The sequence below is a fragment of the Oncorhynchus tshawytscha genome, linkage group LG11, assembly GCF_018296145.1.
Source record: "Oncorhynchus tshawytscha isolate Ot180627B linkage group LG11, Otsh_v2.0, whole genome shotgun sequence".
Lineage (NCBI taxonomy): Eukaryota > Metazoa > Chordata > Actinopteri > Salmoniformes > Salmonidae > Oncorhynchus > Oncorhynchus tshawytscha.
Window position 1 is genome coordinate 3,318,240 of NC_056439.1, and position 19,233 is coordinate 3,337,472.

Consider the following 19,233-nt stretch of genomic DNA (forward strand, 5'->3'; position numbering starts at 1 on the left):
AGAGAGAGAGAGAGAATACAGACTTCAGTGAAATGTGCAGCAGAGGTAACCCAGGCCATTAATGTACACACGAACACTAATGTCCTCTGACATCATAATGCATATTCAGGACTTCTCTTTTGTGGCCAAAGTAGCTGAGGCCGAAGAAATGTATTTAGATTCACAGAGAGAGAAGGAGAGGGGTAGAGAGATGGAGGGAGGGAGAGAGAGAGAGATGGAGAGAGAGAGAGACAGCAGAAAGAAAGAGAAAGAGAGAGTGGCTGACCAGACAGATATAGGAACCATCTAATATTGAATGTGTGTGCTAATTATAGTTCCTCTCACAGGACTTTCACTGTATCAATACAAATAAAAGTCTCCATATGTTGCGGTATCATTATAGCAAACCTCAATCTGTTCATTTAGACACAACAGCTGAATATAAACAGGGGTCTTTTGTGGCACCAATAACGCTCCATGCTAAATATTTGAACATAAATATGAACAGCTGTCGATATGAATTTCCTAAAGGCAAAAAACTAAAAGGTTAAAATGACATTTGATACGGCATCCTAGACACCCCATCCACTAAAAGTCCTTATTCATTATCCAGAGAGAAGCTCAGGGAGGACACGCTTATTTACCATGCATTGGATTGGGACCCGTTGTCTAATGTTGTTCCCTCTATTGCTAAACCCCAATCCCTGAGAGAATGCCTGGGTAACTCATCAAATATGCTCAAGTACGTTGTGCTACAGCCCAGAGCAAACAGCATACACAACCCTCATCTAGACTTTTTAGACAAAGTTTTGGCAGGGATTTGAAAACATACCAAAATAAAAAAAAAGACAAAATAGCTTTGCTACAACAACGAAAAACTGTTGACAACGAGAGGACAATCGCCAAAACATAAACAGTGATTAAACTCCAAGATTCTCTTCCTCCCACATCCCAATGCCAGCACAAAGATCCCCCATCAAGTATTTATTCACAGCTGTCAACCCACGTTGGCAGGAAAAGTCAAATCCTGCTGGAGGGAGAGAGCGAGGGAGTGCGAGACTGCGAGTCATTGTGGTATAGCCCCGATAGCCCAGAGACTAATTAAAACATCAAAGCCTGGGATCTTCTCGCTCCTTCTCTCTCCGAAGGAAAAGAACAGGTAGTAGAAGAATATAAAGTCTTCTCGTAAGTGAGCTGGGACCGTGTAGGAATGATTCAATAATGTGAGCCGCAATACAGAGAGCCTCTGTTTCTTACTTCATCCCCTATTTTAACGTGTTGGTTCGGTAGCTACCAGCGTTACCAGTGCATGTATCCTGCTGTGACTCCATCCCCTTTGCTTTAAGCAGACACAGCATGTAGTTGCCTCTCGCTCCCCCAGTGGATTACATGTTAGACGGTGCTACCGGTGCTCTCTTTAAAGCCCTTACACCTAGGACAAGGCAAGCAGTTATTTTCCCCTGGAGAGTGGTAGAAATCAGTTGTGCTTTAAACCTGGTTCTTGGGAGACCCCCAGGACGTACAGGTTTAGTTAGTTCCTGCCTTGCACTAAAGGCTGTGTCTACACAGGCAACCTGATTCAGATCTTTTTTTTGTCCCACTAATTGGTCTTTTGACCAATCTAATCAGCTCTGACAAAGATCTGACGTGATTGGTCAAAATACCAATTAGTTGAAAAAGATCAGAATTGGGCTGCCTGTGTAAACAGACCTTCTCATCTGATACAAATACAGACAACGAAGGTTACAGTGATCCGTTTGATAATATCAAACATTCATTTTCTAATTGCATGACCACATAACATAGCTTCCTTACTACTAAGTAGGGTGTAAGTGGTGTAAAATCTTACACTGTCTGACTTCACAGGGACATCTAGGCTGACTCATTCCAGTGTTAGAAACCAGCACTAGGCATAAAGCCATGCTGTCTGCATGCCGTGGACAAAACAAAAACAAGCCGGTTGAAAATGAAAACAATAATTACCAAAGGGGATTTAGGTCAAGAAGAACAACATTTGCCACCGGCTGAATATACAATATGAAAACGGGAAACATTTGGAACATTTGGAACAAACAAAACGTTGCCAGCCTAAATGAACTCAAAAGAACCACACATACGGAACAGTACGGCAAAGGAACATGATTGGTCAATTTCACAAGCCCTCAATTCTGAAATATAATTTGTGCTCAGTTACCAGGTTATAGTGTACATGGGCACTTATATGCCATGAAAAAAATCTAAGAAATTTGAGCACCAAGCAGGGATAAGACATTTACAGCTCTAATAATGAGCCACTGAAAACATTCCCAAAATGCTATTGTTTTCATATTCCACATCCAATACTGATATGAATTAAATCAAAGTTTATCAAATCAAACTTTGTTTGTCACCTGCGCCGAATACAACATGTGTAGACCTTACCGTGAAATGCTTACTTACAAGCCCTTAACCAACAGTGAGGTTCAAGAAAGAGTTGAGAAAATATTTACCAAATAAACTAAAGTAAAAAATAATAAAAGTAACACAATAAAATGACAAAATGAGGCTATATATAGGGGGTACCGGTACCGAGTCAATGTGCGGGGATACAGGTTAGTTGAGGTCATTTGTACATGTTGGTAGGGGTGAAGTGACCATGCATAGATAATAAACAGCGAGCAGCAGCAGTGTAAAAAACAAAGGGGAGGGGGGGTCAATGTAAATAATCCGGTGGCCATTTGATTAGTTGTTCAACAGTCTTATGGCTTGGTGTTAGAAGCTGTTAAGGAGCCTTTTGGTCCTAGACTTGGCGCTCCGGTACCGTTTGCCTTGCGGTAGCAGAGAAAATAGTCTATGACTTGGCTGACTGGAGTCTTTAACAATTTTGGGGGATTTCCTCTGAAACTGCCTGTTATAGAGGTCCTGGATGTCAGGAAGCTTGGTCCCAGTGATGTACTGGGCCGTACGCACTACCCTCTGTAGCGCCTTACACTCAGATGCCGAGCAGTTACTATACCAGGCGGTGATGCTCTCGATGGTGCAGCTGTATAACTTTTTGAGGATCTGGGGACCCATGCCAAATCTTTTCAGTCTCCAGAGGGAGAGAAGGTGTTGTCGTGCCCTCTTCACGACTGTCTTGGTGTGTTTGGACCATAATAGTTCATTGGTGATGTGGACACCAAGGAACTTGAAACTCTCAACCCGTTCCACTACAGCCCCAATGATGTTAATGGGGGCCTGTTCAGCCCGCCTTTTCCTATAGTCATGTAGTCCACAATCAGCTCCTTTGTCGTGCTCACATTGATGGAGAGGTTGTTGTCCTGGCACCACACTGCCAGGTCTCTGACCTCCTCCCTATAGGCTGTCTCATCGTTGTCGGTGATCAGGCCTACCACTGTTGTGTTGTCAGCAAACTTGATTTTTACCACCTGGGGCCGGCCCATCAGGAAGTCCCGGATCCAGTTGCAGAGGGAGGTGTTTAGTCCCAGGGTCCTTAGCTTAGTGATAAGCTTTGTGGGCACTATGATGTTGAACGCTGAGCTGTAGTCAATGAACAGTATTCTCACATGGGCACAGAGACAATGGTGGTCTGCTTGATACACAGAGGTTGAAAATGTCAGTAAAGACACTTGCCAGTTGGTCTGCACTTGCTTTGAGTACAAATCCTGGTAATCCATCTGGCCCTGTTTAAAGGTCTTGTTGGCCCTGTTTAAAGGAATGTTGACCTGTTTAAAGGTCTTGCTCATATTGGCTACGAGAGAGTTATCACACAGTAGTCCAGAACAGCTGGTGCTCTCATGCATTCTTCAGTGTTGCTTGCCTCGAAGCGAGCATAAAAAGGCATTTAGCTCGTCTGGTAGGCTTGTTTCACTGGGCAGCTAACGGCTGGGTTTCTCTTTGTAGTCCATAATAATTTTCAAGCCCTGCCACATCCGATGAGAGTCAGAACCGGTGTAGTAGGATTCAATCTTAATCCTGTATCGATGCTTTGCTCATATAGCCTGGCTCCTTGTTTCTAATTATCAAGAGACCAGAAACAGACGGGCACCCAGGCTAGATTACATAATGTTTATCAAGGAAACTGTTGAATGGATAGCTCAGGCAAAATCTATATTTGGGTGGAATAACCCTTATGTTAACAGCGGTACCGATGTTAGCAAAGCTGCATTTCAAGCTGAAACTTCCTAAAAAAACACTTTAAACTAAGTTTGGTAGTTGGTGGAATTTGCAGGGATTTTTATCGTTCAGACTGCTGAAATAATCGCTGGAATTTTGTCACTCAAAACTGGAACGATTTCCTTATGTTGTCTCACAGCCGCATCTCTCTCTGTTTGCTGTAACATGGTCATTAAAGTTGTATTATACTGTCATCAAAAAGAAAGGAGGACCAAGGCACTCTTCATATAATTCATTAAAATGCCTTTATTTGTAGGTAGGTCCTCATGGGATTCCCCTCAGTTTGGTAGAGAAAATGTCTCATAATATAGAACAGTCACAAACAAAGTTTGTTTCTATTGAACATGCCATACAAATAATGGCATTTTAATTAATTATATGAAGAGTGCCTTGGTCCTCCTTTCTTTTTGATAACCAATTCACCCCTTTTACCAAAGAGCACCTTCTGTCTACCAAAATGTACTATTGTGTACCTTAGTCGCGCTTCCCTTCCTCCTCTTTCCACTTGTATTATACTGTATTGTATTCCATTGGGCACTCAGATGCGGATTGATTACCAGCTGTGAATAAACTCACCCATGGCTTGATGGAGCATTGGAATATTCCGGAATTCTCGCGGTGAAGAAAACATGAACAGGTCCTTCCCCAGTGGCAGACGGCAACAATGGATTACTGTGGATTCTCTCACTATGGGCCTTCAGACACATCTTAAGGTAAATGGTAATTGCCCCCAAATATAGATTTCGCCTGAATTATCTCTTTGACCTCCAGCTATGAGATTCCCCTACGTTTGATCCCAATCCAATATCTTTATTCCAGTCCCATCTCAAACCAGCCCCACAACGAGCCATTGTAAGTCCAACTTGTCACAACTTGACTTCGTGCTGGAGTTAGTGTCTGCAGGGGGAAAGCTGAAAGACTTTGAAAGACTCTTGAAGGAGGACAGCGACATGATATCTGCCAGAACCTATCCTTATACGCAGAAAGACTTAACAACAGTACACACGAACAATTGTCCTGGAGGGTACAGACTAACATCAATTAAATTGAACATATAAACATTGACGTCACTGCCTACTGTACAACCCCACTACAGCACTACATGGTGAATCGCCTCCTGGTTTGACAGATACGATCTCTGCTCTCTGAATAACCTAGTCATAGGAGACTGTCTTTACGCTGAATACAGGAGAAATTCCTAAATACTTTCACATTACTCAGCACCAGTGTAGCCTTTGAGGATATGGAGAATTTGCATATTTATCCCTTGTGGCAGAAGATACTGAGGGAAAATGTATACTGATGTCATGCCCTGGTCTTAGTATTTTGTGTTTTATGTATTAATTTGGTCAGGCCAGGGTGTGACATGGGTTTTGTATGTGGTGTGTTTTGTCTTGGGGTTTTTTCGTACGTATTGGGATTGTGGCTTAGTGGGGTTTTCTAGGTAAGTCTATGGCTGTTTGGAGTGGTTCTCAATCAGAGGCAGGTGTTTATCGTTGTCTCTGATTGGGAACCATATTTAGGCAGCCATATTCTTTGAGTGTTTTGTGGGTGATTGTTCCTGTCTTTGTGTTTGTTGTCACCAGATAGGCTGTTTAGGTTTTCTCACATTTATTTATTTTGTAGTTTATTCATGTATAGTTTTTCCTTTATTAAACAAACATGAATCATCACAACGCTGCATTTTGGTCCGACTCTCTTTCACCTAAGGAAAACCGTTACAACTGAGTAATGCTGAGAGAGCTACAATATATCTGATATGGGATTTGGGCTGGACGCGGCTGACCCCCCCTGATGATGGCGATAGAGAGACTACTGACAAGGCCTCCTGAGGCAGCAAGTAACCTCCTTGACTGGGGTCTCACTCGTGGAGCTCCATGACAGTGACAGACAGGGTATTTTGAGGAGCTCTGTGTCAGGGACCCGGGGTACCTCACGGGGCTCCATGACAGGCTCAAGCCTCTCCTCAGGGTCCCATAGTGCCCTCGTCTCACCCAAAGAAAAGCTCTGCTGTGATTCATAATCCTCCAGGGAGATCGTTGTCAGGCCAGCGTCCCTCTATCCTTCCATCCATCCATCCATCCTTCCATCTCTCCACAGTTTAGTCATAGAGATAGGAGGGACAGTCGTCATGGCAACCCCGTCCTGGCCACTGGAGCGTCCAGCTGCACCTGCTGTGGTCGACGGAGCGGAGTGGTAGGTCGCCGGTGTCGGCTATGCTTTTGTGAACCAAACCAACCGGTTGAAGAGAGCGAGTAAGAGAACTGTTTAAAATACAGCGATCCTCATGGGATTCCCCTCAGTTTGGTAGAGAAAATGTCTCATAGAACAGTCACAGATTGGATAAAGAACAGCCTCAGTTTGGTTATTGAACAGTCACAGATTGGATAGAGAACAGTCACAGATTGGATATAGAACAGTAGCAGAATGGACTTAAATGAACCCTTCTGGCTCAAAGGCGCTCCATAATTGGAAATAATATTCAGCTCACAGTTTGTGAGCTTTGTTTGTCTGAAGCTTGCAGTCTACTATACATCAGCGGAAGCATAGTAAACAACCCAAAAAACACACAGGCCAATATTCTCATGGACACACATTTTGGTCTCTCTCTCTTTCTCCCCCGGGGTGTCAAGGTTACATCCAGATGCTATGGCTCCCTAACGGGGATAAAAGAGTGTGTCACTGACAGAGAGAGAGGGAGGGAAATAGAGGAGGCACAGGATGGGAGATTGAGAGTGCTTCCCCGCCTTTCCTCCCCTCTTCCCACCATCTTTCACTTCCTTCCTTCCTCCCTCTCGCTCTGCCTCTCTCTCTCTCTCTCTCTACCTCTCTCCCTTCATCCCTACTTCCACATCCCTCTTTCCTTCCCTGCCCCCTCCCTCCTTCCTTCCTCCCTCTCGCTCTGTCTCTCTCTCTCTCCCTCCATCCCTACTTCCACATCCCTCTTTCCTTCCCTTCCCTGCCCCCCTTCCTCCCTCCCTCTCCTCTCTCTCCCTTTTAATTTCTTCGTTCTCCCACCTTCCAGTTCCTCCCTCCATCCCTCTCTCCTCCCCAGCGGCTTGGAGGCATGGCAGAGAGGCTGGCTGATGGGGATGTGAGTCAGACGAGCTGAAGCGTTCAGGAGTGGAGAGATGGGGGAGGGAGGGGGAGGGACGTGGAGGAATGGTAGAGCGGACAGCTAAGTGAGATTAACCGATAGCAACAGCGTGCAGCCCAGCTATGAGAGAGAGAGGGAGAGGATGGGAGAGGGAAGAGATGGAGGAGGATGAGGGTTTAACTGACAGATAGCTATACACCCTGCATCCCCACAGTGACCAACAGGCCAGACAGATGTGCACTTACAATATTGAATAATGTAGCATCTTGCACCACAAACTCTTGCACGTACAAACAAACAAAACAAACACACACACACCTTGTACATCTACAAAAAGGCTGATGTCTACCGCTTGAAATACAAATGCCACATTTGATGTGTAATTGCTGTTCAATTATTCATCATACCTCTCCCCTCCAGCTTTGCCACGTCGTCGGTAAACAAATGACATTGATTGCTTGTTGTTCTGTAGGGTGTAAACAGTGGTGGAACGTCTGACAAACGTTGTTGTCAATTTTCTCCGCTCTTGATCATTTTAACACAATTCATGTGTGTGTACTGTATGTGGTTTGTGTGTGTGCACGCGAGTGTGTGTGTGTGTGTGTATATGTGTGTGTACCGGTGGCGCCTCTTGTTGTTCGAGACATCAAAGCATCCCCTCTAAAACATGAAAACCACAGGCCGTTGTATTCATTTCAGTTGTATCTACCCAGACAATACACCCATTGTCTGTTGTTTCTATCATTCAAAACGCAAATTCTCACAGTTTATGATTATACACGGCTCATGTGTTCCGTCTCGTTCATTTGAGGCCTGTAGAGAGTAAGCAGAGCTTCAACTTCATGTGACCCTATGGACCAAACTATATTCTAGGAAAACAGAAGTACGTCTCAGCAGGAGCTGCCGGTGTCATACTTGAGAACAATGAACCATCAAACCACAAAACAAAAGCCTAGAACACTATAGCACTATCTGTTCTGTAACAGTGAAATGTCCCCATAACCCAGTGGCATGACAATAGGCTAGAGAGCCGGGAACCCTTCCAGGCCTTAGTCTCATTGTGTTGTCATTGCCGAGGGAAGTAGCCTACGACCACCGACGCCCACAGTCAATCGCTCTGTACAAACTCATTTCTGTCTCCCCCGTGGTACGTATTGCTAGCAGACAATCCACGTTTCATTCTCCGCCTTGTTCATTGGGACCTGTATGTGTGAGTACGAGATGGCAATATTGTATAGCCAGTCATAGTATATATACCCTGGTGTGTGCCTCCTTTCACCCTCTCGGACAGCCTCCCCGGGGGACTACAGGGGCACTATAGCTGGTTCCACATCACCCATAGGCTGACATGATGTCCTGTTCCATTAAAAGGGGATGAGAACAAGCTATAGCTCACATGCTGAAAACAGGCTGTAACCATATAATGAATTATATGGGCTGTGCTTTACCATTAGAGACTTTAGGCCTAACGTGTCACTGGCATTTGTAGAACTACGGCTTCAAAGTTGCTCTATGGTTCCGTTGGGATCTGTGAGAGGGAAACGGGTTTGAAGGTGTAAATGCCGACACAGGGTGACAGTTGGTAACAGAGTGTGTGTGTATGGGTGTGTGTCTTTCAAGCACAACTGTGATGCATACATTCCCACCTGAGAGGAGGGTGTTACAGAGTCACAGTTCTCTCTGACCGAGAGAGAGCGAGAACGAACCAGTCTGTTTGTACACTTCCGCGGCGTCTGCACAAACCGATACATGTCCGTCCTGTCTGTCTGTGACTCGTGAGGCTTCACAAACGCCAGCAGCATCTTTGCAATCAGTGACAGTTGCTTAGTAACCAAACCCTGTCCCCGTCACCTGTAGAGTGATACCACGGTAACCACCATCCATCCGCTGATGTTCACCACGCCTTCTGGATGAAACGATAGGGGTGTTTTTAATGAATCAGCTCCAAAAACATGATATATATATATATTTTTTTTAACCTTTATTTTACTAGGCAAGTCAGTTAAGAACAAATTCTCATTTTCAATGACGGCCTAGGAACAGTGGGTTAACTGCCTGTTCAGGGGGCAGAACGACAGATTTGTACCTTGTCAGCTTGGGGATTTGAACTTGCAACCTTTCGGTTACTAGTCCGAACGCTCTAACCACTAGGCTACCCTGCCACCCCAGGGTAGCCTAGTCATCAATTAAACAACAGCGGAGAAATGACTGGAGGACAGTGGAGACGAGGAAGTGTTTTTAGATCCTGAGCCACCAATGTTTCTTATTTTAGTCTGTAAATGTTCACGACGTGAACAAATGAACAAAGAAAATCATATATAGATGTAATATATAGAACAACGTACTGTATATTGCCCAATCCAACACATGAAGCGTGGAGCATGAAGGACAAGGACACAGCTAGATGGGAAGCCAAGCTATTGAAAGCGAGGCAGAAAATGAAGATTTAAAAATAAATAAAGGTAAAATAACATTGTCAAAGCCATGCTCTGGCTCTCTCCCTCTGTATTTTGACTCATTCTTAAAAACAAAAAATCTTAGCCCAATGAGAAAGATGATGCAGCCAGAATGCATACGATGTGGCATTTCTTTGTAACCTTCTCTTTTCTTTTTCCCCCCTTTATATTCCCATGTCCCTGCTCTCAAGATGCCTTTATATTCCCATGTCCCTGCTCTCAAGATGCCTTTATATTCCCATGTCCCTGCTCTCAAGATGCCTTTATATTCCCATGTCCCTGCTCTCAAGATGCCTTTATATTCCCATGTCCCTGCTCTCAAGATGCCTTTATATTCCCATGTCCCTGCTCTCAAGATGCCTTTATATTCCCATGTCCCTACTCTCAAGATGCCTTTATATTCCCATGTCCCTGCTCTCAAGTTGCCTTTATATTCCCATGTCCCTGCTCTCAAGATGCCTTTATATTCCCATGTCCCTGCTCTCAAGATGCCTTTGTATTCCCATGCCTTTATATTCCCATGACCCTGCTCTCAAGATACCTTTATATTCCCATGTCCCTGCTCTCAAGTTGCCTTTATATTCCCATGTCCCTGTTCTCAAGATGCCTTTATATTCCCATGTCCCTGCTCTCAAGATGCCTTTATATTCCCATGCCTTTATATTCCCATGTCCCTGCTCTCAAGATGCCTTTATATTCCCATGTCCCTGCTCTCAAGATGCCTTTATATTCCCATGTCCCTGTTCTCAAGATGCCTTTATATTCCCATGTCCGTGCTCTCAAGATGCCTTTATATTCCCATGCCTTTATATTCCCATGTCCCTGCTCTCAAGATGCCTTTATATTCCCATGTCCCTGCTCTCAAGTTGCCTTTATATTCCCATGTCCCTGCTCTCAAGATGCCTTTATATTCCCATGCCCCTGCTCTCAAGATGCCTTTATATTCCCATGCCCCTGCTCTCAAGATGCCTTTATATTCCCATGTCCCTGCTCTCAAGATGCCTTTATATTCCCATGTCCCTGCTCTCAAGATGCCTTTATATTCCCATGCCCCTGCTCTCAAGATGCCTTTATATTCCCATGCCCCTGCTCTCAAGATGCCTTTATATTCCCATGCCCCTGCTCTCAAGATGCCTTTATATTCCCATGCCCCTGCTCTCAAGTTGCCTTTATATGCGTGGCGAGAATGTCACTCCGTCACTCCCGAAACATGCTGTCAGTGTCAGTACCGTTATACTTGCTGTACCCATAACGGAGATGGTGATGATGATGATGATGATGATGATGGGTTATGCGTTGGGGGAAAAAAACAACATGAATATTTCACAAGTACATCTTGGCCTATAAGCCATATGTTTCATTTACGACGTGTCTGAAGTGCCGTAAAACCGATTGCAATCACGGAACCCTGCACATACTTACCATATACTTTATACAGTATAATCAATCCATCCATATGTGTTTTGCAGTCACTTTATGGAAGTGTGATATTGTCTGCTTGACTGAAAAGGTTGGTGTCACCACCAGGGTCCCTACTCTGTACGCTAGGGCTTGGCGATATATGTATATATATATATATATATATATATATATATATATACTTTTTATGAGCGTTTACGTCTGCTTGTTCTCATGTCTTTGGCTCCTTCTGTGCTGCGTGCACCTTCCCATTTACACCAGAGATCTGTATATAATGACGAGATGCTCATGTCTCTGCCCGAGTCGTTGTCCCAAAGGCACTTGATTTGAACATCTGAACAAAGTGGGCCGGCTAGCACGCTGTTGCAACCGTTGGAGACGGACATAACAATTCATAACAATTCAACTCCTCTGCCTTGTTAGCAAGGTGTAATAGTTGTAGAAGGCTTATATTTAGCCTAGGTATAATTTCACAAGCCATGAATTCATTAGCTTATTGCTGACTGTTTGAAATGCAATGTATTTGACCTTTCGTTGTACAACAAAGTTTATTTCGAGAATGAAACAAATTGAGATATATATTGTGAATCGTCCACAAGTTTGAACAAATTTAGATATGATTTTTAGGCCATATAGCCCAGCCTTAGCACGAGCACACACACACAGCGTTTCGTCTCTCTGCACGGCGCTAGTTGAAAATGTGGGCCGTGTCAGAAATGTCTTGCAGAGAACAGCTGAAATGACATTCCATCACCAAGGCACTATAACACCAGAATGTCAGATGGGTCGAACAAAATTTTGGGGAAAAACTGAAAGAATAAGGCTTCAGGATGGGGTCTCGCTGTCCCAATGGAGACGTTTTCCCATAATGACACCTCTCTGCCGAAACACCATGTAACTGTGTGACCGCCTGGTGACCCATAATGGGAAGCCAGGAGCACTCCACTTTGTCAGTGTCCCAGGCTGGAAACCCAGAACAAAACAGTCACATTCATTTCACCGGCTTCACTCCTACACACACACACACAAGAGAGCGAGAGCGAGAACGAGAGTGAGAGAGAGAGAGAGAGAGAGAGAAAACACACCCTCTCTTTACATTACAGGTCACTTGGTTGCGGTCAAGCACATGTCCAGTAAGTTCTCATGAGCCAAGTCATTAAAAGTGGTCACTGGGCATGCATAGGGGAGAAATGCAGAATGAAGGGAGGGAGATAGGGAGGGTAGAAAAACAATACCCTTGAATCAGGAGCAAGGCGTTCACCAGGCAGGTCGGTTAGACAAGACAGATATGCAAGTGTACTGTAGGTGGAAGACCTGGAGCAGTAGCAGCAGTCTTGACTACATAATGTAGATAGACCTGGAGCAGTAGCAGCAGTCTTGACTACCTAACGTAGATAGACCTGGAGCAGTAGCAGCAGTCTTGACTACCTAACGTAGATAGACCTGGAGCAGTAGCAGCAGTCTTGACTACCTAATGTAGATAGACCTGGAGCAGTAGAAGCAGTCTTGACTACATAATGTAGATAGACCTGGAGCAGTAGCAGCAGTCTTGACTACATAATGTAGATAGACCTGGAGCAGTAGCAGCAGTCTTGACTATATAATGTAGATAGAGCAGCAGTAGCAACAGTCTTGACTACATAATGTAGATAGAGCAGCAGTAGCACCAGTCTTGACTACATAATGTAGATAGAGCAGCAGTAGCAACAGTCTTGACTACATAATGTAGATAGACCAGGAGCAGTAGCAGTCTTGACTATATAATGTAGATAGACCTGGAGCAGTAGCAGTCTTGACTACATAATGCAGATAGAGCGGCAGTAGCAACAGTCTTGACTACATAAGGTAGATAGACCTGGAGCAGTAGCAGCAGTCTTGACTACATAATGTAGATAGAGCAGCAGTAGCAACAGTCTTGACTACATAATGAAGATAGACCTGGAGCAGTAGCAGCAGTCTTGACTACATAATGTAGATAGAGCAGCAGTAGCAACAGTCTTGACTACATAATGTAGATAGACCTGGAGCAGTAGCAGCAGTCTTGACTACATAATGTAGATAGAGCAGCAGTAGCAACAGTCTTGACTACATAATGTAGATAGACCTGGAGCAGTAGCAGCAGTCTTGACTACATAATGTAGATAGAGCAGCAGTAGCAACAGTCAAGACTACATAATGAAGATAGACCTGGAGCAGTAGCAGCAGTCTTGACTACATAATGTAGATAGAGCAGCAGTAGCAACAGTCAAGACTACATAATGAAGATAGACCTGGAGCAGTAGCAGCAGTCTTGACTACATAATGTAGATAGACCTGGAGCAGTAGCAGCAGTCTTGACTACCTAACGTAGATAGACCTGGAGCAGTAGCAGCAGTCTTGACTACCTAACGTAGATAGACCTGGAGCAGTAGCAGCAGTCTTGACTACCTAACGTAGATAGACCTGGAGCAGTAGTGGCAGTCTTGACTACATAATGTAGATAGACCTGGAGCAGTAGCAGCAGTCTTGACTACATAATGTAGATAGACCTGGAGCAGTAGCAGCAGTCTTGACTACATAATGTAGATAGACCTGGAGCAGTAGCAGCAGTCTTGACTACATAATGTAGATAGACCTGGAGCAGCAGTCTTGACTACATAATGTAGATAGACCTGGAGCAGTAGCAACAGTCTTGACTACAAAATGTAGATAGACCTGGAGCAGTAGCAGCAGTCTTGACTACATAATGTAGATAGAGCAGCAGTAGCAACAGTCTTGACTACATAATATAGATAGACCTGGAGCAGTAGCAGCAGTCTTGACTACATAATGTAGATAGACCTGGAGCAGTAGAAACAGTCTTGACTACATAATGAAGATAGACCTGGAGCAGTAGGAGCAGTCTTGACTACATAATGTAGATAGACCTGGAGCAGTAGCAGCAGTCTTGACTACATAATGTAGATAGAGCAGCAGTAGCAACAGTCTTGACTACATAATGTAGATAGACCTGGAGCAGTAGAAGCAGTCTTGACTACATAATGTAGATAGAGCAGCAGTAGCAACAGTCTTGACTACATAATGAAGATAGACCTGGAGCAGTAGCAGCAGTCTTGACTACATAATGTAGATAGAGCAGCAGTAGCAACAGTCTTGACTACATAATGTAGATAGACCTGGAGCAGTAGCAGCAGTCTTGACTACATAATGTAGATAGAGCAGCAGTAGCAACAGTCTTGACTACATAATGTAGATAGACCTGGAGCAGTAGCAGCAGTCTTGACTACATAATGTAGATAGAGCAGCAGTAGCAACAGTCTTGACTACATAATGAAGATAGACCTGGAGCAGTAGCAGCAGTCTTGACTACATAATGTAGATAGAGCAGCAGTAGCAACAGTCAAGACTACATAATGAAGATAGACCTGGAGCAGTAGCAGCAGTCTTGACTACATAATGTAGATAGACCTGGAGCAGTAGCAGCAGTCTTGACTACCTAACGTAGATAGACCTGGAGCAGTAGCAGCAGTCTTGACTACCTAACGTAGATAGACCTGGAGCAGTAGCAGCAGTCTTGACTACCTAACGTAGATAGACCTGGAGCAGTAGTGGCAGTCTTGACTACATAATGTAGATAGACCTGGAGCAGTAGCAGCAGTCTTGACTACATAATGTAGATAGACCTGGAGCAGTAGCAGCAGTCTTGACTACATAATGTAGATAGACCTGGAGCAGTAGCAGCAGTCTTGACTACATAATGTAGATAGACCTGGAGCAGCAGTCTTGACTACATAATGTAGATAGACCTGGAGCAGAAGCAACAGTCTTGACTACAAAATGTAGATAGACCTGGAGCAGTAGCAGCAGTCTTGACTACATAATGTAGATAGAGCAGCAGTAGCAACAGTCTTGACTACATAATATAGATAGACCTGGAGCAGTAGCAGCAGTCTTGACTACATAATGTAGATAGACCTGGAGCAGTAGCAACAGTCTTGACTACATAATGAAGATAGACCTGGAGCAGTAGGAGCAGTCTTGACTACATAATGTAGATAGAGCAGCAGTAGCAACAGTCTTGACTACATAATGTAGATAGACCTGGAGCAGTAGCAGCAGTCTTGACTACATAATGTAGATAGAGCAGCAGTAGCAACAGTCTTGACTACATAATGTAGATAGACCTGGAGCAGTAGCAGCAGTCTTGACTACATAATGTAGATAGAGCAGCAGTAGCAACAGTCAAGACTACATAATGAAGATAGACCTGGAGCAGTAGCAGCAGTCTTGACTACATAATGTAGATAGACCTGGAGCAGTAGCAGCAGTCTTGACTACCTAACGTAGATAGACCTGGAGCAGTAGCAGCAGTCTTGACTACCTAACGTAGATAGACCTGGAGCAGTAGCAGCAGTCTTGACTACCTAACGTAGATAGACCTGGAGCAGTAGCAGCAGTCTTGACTACATAATTTAGATAGACCTGGAGCAGTAGCAGCAGTCTTGACTACATAATGTAGATAGACCTGGAGCAGCAGTCTTGACTACATAATGTAGATAGACCTGGAGCAGTAGCAACAGTCTTGACTACAAAATGTAGATAGACCTGGAGCAGTAGCAGCAGTCTTGACTACATAATGTAGATAGAGCAGCAGTAGCAACAGTCTTGACTACATAATATAGATAGACCTGGAGCAGTAGCAGCAGTCTTGACTACATAATGTAGATAGACCTGGAGCAGTAGCAACAGTCTTGACTACATAATGAAGATAGACCTGGAGCAGTAGCAGCAGTCTTGACTACATAATGTAGATAGACCTGGAGCAGTAGCAGCAGTCTTGACTACATAATGTAGATAGAGCAGCAGTAGCAACAGTCTTGACTACATAATGTAGATAGACCTGGAGCAGTAGCAGCAGTCTTGACTACATAATGTAGATAGACCTGGAGCAGCAGTCTTGACTACATAATGTAGATAGACCTGGAGCAGTAGCAACAGTCTTGACTACAAAATGTAGATAGACCTGGAGCAGTAGCAGCAGTCTTGACTATATAATGTAGATAGAGCAGCAGTAGCAACAGTCTTGACTACATAATATAGATAGACCTGGAGCAGTAGCAGCAGTCTTGACTACATAATGTAGATAGACCTGGAGCAGTAGCAACAGTCTTGACTACATAATGAAGATAGACCTGGAGCAGTAGGAGCAGTCTTGACTACAAAATGTAGATAGACCTGGAGCAGTAGCAGCAGTCTTGACTACATAATGTAGATAGAGCAGCAGTAGCAACAGTCTTGACTACATAATATAGATAGACCTGGAGCAGTAGCAGCAGTCTTGACTACATAATGTAGATAGACCTGGAGCAGTAGCAACAGTCTTGACTACATAATGAAGATAGACCTGGAGCAGTAGCAGCAGTCTTGACTACATAATGTAGATAGAGCAGCAGTAGCAACAGTCTTGACTACATAATGAAGATAGACCTGGAGCAGTAGCAGCAGTCTTGACTACATAATGTAGATAGACCTGGAGCAGTAGCAGCAGTCTTGACTATATAATGTAGATAGAGCAGCAGTAGCAACAGTCTTGACTACATAATATAGATAGACCTGGAGCAGTAGCAGCAGTCTTGACTACATAATGAAGATAGACCTGGAGCAGTAGGAGCAGTCTTGACTACATAATGTAGATAGACCTGGAGCAGTAGCAACAGTCTTGACTACATAATGAAGATAGACCTGGAGCAGTAGCAGCAGTCTTGACTACATAATGTAGATAGAGCAGCAGTAGCAACAGTCTTGACTACATAATGAAGATAGACCTGGAGCAGTAGCAGCAGTCTTGACAACATAATGTAGATAGACCTGGAGCAGTAGCAGCAGTCTTGACTACCTAACGTAGATAGACCTGGAGCAGTAGCAGCAGTCTTGACTACCTAACATAGATAGACCTGGAGCAGTAGCAGCAGTCTTGACTACCTAACGTAGATAGACCTGGAGCAGTAGCAGCAGTCTTGACTACATAATTTAGATAGACCTGGAGCAGTAGCAGCAGTCTTGACTACATAATGTAGATAGACCTGGAGCAGTAGCAGCAGTCTTGACTACATAATGTAGATAGACCTGGAGCAGTAGCAACAGTCTTGACTACATAATGAAGATAGACCTGGAGCAGTAGGAGCAGTCTTGACTACCTAATGTAGATAGACCTGGAGCAGTAGCAACAGTCTTGACTACAAAATGTAGATAGACCTGGAGCAGTAGCAGCAGTCTTGACTACATAATGTAGATAGAGCAGCAGTAGCAACAGTCTTGACTACATAATATAGATAGACCTGGAGCAGTAGCAGCAGTCTTGACTACATAATGTAGATAGACCTGGAGCAGTAGCAACAGTCTTGACTACATAATGAAGATAGACCTGGAGCAGTAGGAGCAGTCTTGACTACATAATGTAGATAGACCTGGAGCAGTAGCAACAGTCTTGACTACAAAATGTAGATAGACCTGGAGCAGTAGCAGCAGTCTTGACTACATAATGTAGATAGAGCAGCAGTAGCAACAGTCTTGACTACATAATATAGATAGACCTGGAGCAGTAGCAGCAGTCTTGACTACATTATGTAGATAGACCTGGAGCAGTAGCAACAGTCTTGACTACATAATGAAGATAGACCTGGAGCAGTAGCAGCAGTCTTGACTACATAATGTAGATAGAGCTGCAGTAGCAACAGTCTTGACTACATAATGTAGATAGACATGGAGCAGTAGCAGCAGTCTTGACTATATAATGTAGATAGACCTGGAGCAGTAGCAGCAGTCTTGACTACATAATGTAGATAGAGCAGCAGTAGCAACAGTCTTGACTACATAATGTAGATAGACCTGGAGCAGTAGCAGCAGTCTTGACTACATAATGTAGATAGAGCAGCAGTAGCAACAGTCAAGACTACATAATGAAGATAGACCTGGAGCAGTAGCAGCAGTCTTGACTACATAATGTAGATAGAGCAGCAGTAGCAACAGTCAAGACTACATAATGAAGATAGACCTGGAGCAGTAGCAGCAGTCTTGACTACATAATGTAGATAGACCTGGAGCAGTAGCAGCAGTCTTGACTACCTAACGTAGATAGACCTGGAGCAGTAGCAGCAGTCTTGACTACCTAACGTAGATAGACCTGGAGCAGTAGCAGCAGTCTTGACTACCTAACGTAGATAGACCTGGAGCAGTAGTGGCAGTCTTGACTACATAATGTAGATAGACCTGGAGCAGTAGCAGCAGTCTTGACTACATAATGTAGATAGACCTGGAGCAGTAGCAGCAGTCTTGACTACATAATGTAGATAGACCTGGAGCAGTAGCAGCAGTCTTGACTACATAATGTAGATAGACCTGGAGCAGCAGTCTTGACTACATAATGTAGATAGACCTGGAGCAGTAGCAACAGTCTTGACTACAAAATGTAGATAGACCTGGAGCAGTAGCAGCAGTCTTGACTACATAATGTAGATAGAGCAGCAGTAGCAACAGTCTTGACTACATAATATAGATAGACCTGGAGCACTAGCAGCAGTCTTGACTACATAATGTAGATAGACCTGGAGCAGTAGCAACAGTCTTGACTACATAATGAAGATAGACCTGGAGCAGTAGGAGCAGTCTTGACTACATAATGTAGATAGAGCAGCAGTAGCAACAGTCTTGACTACATAATGTAGATAGACCTGGAGCAGTAGCAGCAGTCTTGACTACATAATGTAGATAGAGCAGCAGTAGCAACAGTCTTGACTACATAATGTAGATAGACCTGGAGCAGTAGCAGCAGTCTTGACTACATAATGTAGATAGACCTGGAGCAGTAGCAGCAGTCTTGACTACCTAACGTAGATAGACCTGGAGCAGTAGCAGCAGTCTTGACTACCTAACGTAGATAGACCTGGAGCAGTAGCAGCAGTCTTGACTACCTAACGTAGATAGACCTGGAGCAGTAGCAGCAGTCTTGACTACATAATGTAGATAGACCTGGAGCAGTAGCAGCAGTCTTGACTACATAATGTAGATAGACCTGGAGCAGCAGTCTTGACTACATAATGTAGATAGACCTGGAGCAGTAGCAACAGTCTTGACTACAAAATGTAGATA

The 19,233-nt window shown here is 44.0% G+C and overlaps 1 protein-coding gene across 1 annotated transcript in view; it reads right to left on the bottom strand.

Annotated features, from left to right (window-relative positions):
- The window catches only part of LOC112261314 (glycine receptor subunit alpha-3-like), a 116,648-nt gene that overhangs the window by 56,919 nt on the left and 40,496 nt on the right, over nt 1–19,233 (bottom strand). The window lies entirely within an intron of this gene.